Raw genomic sequence first — 2222 nt, 5'->3', positions numbered from 1 at the left:
GGTATTAAAAATAATCTTGTGACATTTGTGATTTTGTTTACTAATATGGGCTTGTCATCTGTAAATTGAAAGTTTGAACTACAGGACTTTCACTCATATTTTGTGATCTCCTCTTTCATTTGAAGTTGCCTTAAATTTCACAATTGCTTGCTGCTAATTACTGCAAGGAATTGGGGCCCTGAAATATTCTAGGAAATGAAAAATTGAGATGGGTCTTCAATTACTTTCTGTTAGCATTTTGGATGGGCCAAGGTTAGAAGACTTGCCATTGTTATCTGATGATGCAGATAACCTGGGACCTGGTATCCTCGGACCCGTGGGTACTGTAGAAGAATAATAGCTTTTAGGCATAATATGGAGAAAAACACTTTGGGACCAGCGAGTTAATACAATAAACACAGCAGCAGTGTAAAATCTCTTCTAGATTAGAGGAAAACAATACTGTTTTTTTTTTTACTATGTGAATTCAGAAGACCAAGAACACTTAGAAGGTATCACAAGTTTATACCAAAGACATTGCATTGATACTTTTTATATTCGAATATATATTCTAAACCTAATTATTTATGTTCCAATCTATTTATGGGAATAAATTTCAATTTATTCGTCAAATTATAAATTAATTCTAGTAAGATTTACTGTGTGAAATTTAAGATCAGCACATATAAATATAAAATATATAAGTATATATAATATAAGAAATTGTTATGCATTGTTCTGTTGTGGTTAGGGTATCAAAGGCAAATCTGTTTTAAAGTATTATTCCATTATCTCTACCTCAGTTTTTGGTAGAGTTAGACCTAAAGCTTTACCATTTGTAAATGTAAAGCCTGGAGGCAAGAGGAAACACTTTGATTTAAACATTACCAATTTAAGGCCTAATATCGAGGAGAAATATATAGACTTCTCCAGGAGCTATGAAAATATTTGGTGATGGAAAGTCAGTAGTGTAAGTTCCTGCCTGGTTGTATGGTAGACAGGCCAGGATATTAAGTAAACATGCATATGAACAACATTTTCACCTTCTTGGCTTTAACTACTTTTGAAATAATAGGTAAAATAAATATTATATATATATATGTATATATATATATATATATATACATATATATATATTGTTGTTTGGGTCCAGTCATTGGGCCTGAAATCTGGGCCTGGGCCCTGTCCCTCAGCTCTTCAGCTCAAGGCTAGTGCTCTACCACTTGAGCCACAGCACCACTTCCGGCTTTTTTCTTTTTCCTTATGTGGTGCTGAGGAATCAAACCCAGGGCTTCAGACATGCAAGGCATGCACTGAGCCAACTTCCCAGCCCAAACAATTATATTTTGATAAAATACCTTCTATTCTGAACAGTTCGGTCTGAAGTGTTCATCTCTCTATGATCCCTTGTAACTAAGATTAGTTTTGTTCCAGTAAGACAATCTATGCTGTCAGTGTAAGATATTCTGGTTGGTCTGTTCCTACATGGAAGAAGGGTAAGGGTCAGGAAGACATTTGTGCCACAGAGACCTCATTTAGGAAATTTTAAGCTGCAGAAGTTTAGAAGTGGATCTTAACCAAGGCTTACTTTGAATCCATTAGCTCCACAAAGATAACTCAGTTGATAAATAAGTACTTGAAAAGCCATCACCTTTGGACTTAGCTGTAAAGGCTTCAAAATATGATCACATTTAAAATGAAAATGACAAAATAGTTATTGACAAAAAATTGCAAATGTGAGTAATCGACCAAACAATATAATTTTTTTCCACTATAGACAGAAATTTAGAGAAATAAGATCAATAGCATTTTTAGGAACAATAAGGGTTCCTTGTTACAAATAGGCAACCATGAATATGTGCCTGTATAAAGATTGCATCAATAACTACTTAAATTTAGAGGTTACTACATGCTTCAGCAGCAGGTCTACCCAAATTACAACAATACAGAGATTAAAATAGTACTTGCACAAGGATGGTATGAAAATTTGTGAAGTATTCCATATTTTTCATTCTTCAAATGCAAGAAATGAAAAACAGTTGTTAAAAAGTTGATTACAAAAATACAAGTGTAACAATACATGTAATTCATAGAATTAAAGGTTAGTTTGACATCAGTGTATTAAATCTTCACCTTAGAAATGCCCTTACATAGCATAACCTTTATAAAACTTGAAATTAGATAACATTGTCATTTTATCCCAAAGAAATAAAATTTAATCCATGCTCATAGGGGCTTCCGGG

At 33.3% G+C, this 2222-nt stretch overlaps 1 pseudogene; it reads left to right on the top strand.

The window, feature by feature from the left end:
* Positions 1-1888: 1888 nt before the first annotated feature.
* On the top strand, positions 1889-1988 carry LOC122096799 (annotated as a pseudogene).
* The last annotated feature ends 234 nt before the right edge of the window (positions 1989-2222 follow it).

Source organism: Dipodomys spectabilis, unplaced genomic scaffold (assembly GCF_019054845.1).
Source record: "Dipodomys spectabilis isolate Male_0828 unplaced genomic scaffold, ASM1905484v1 ptg000389l, whole genome shotgun sequence".
Classification (NCBI taxonomy): Eukaryota; Metazoa; Chordata; class Mammalia; order Rodentia; family Heteromyidae; genus Dipodomys; species Dipodomys spectabilis.
Note: the sequence above shows the minus strand (reverse complement) of the source record. Positions and strands in the feature narration are given on the sequence as shown.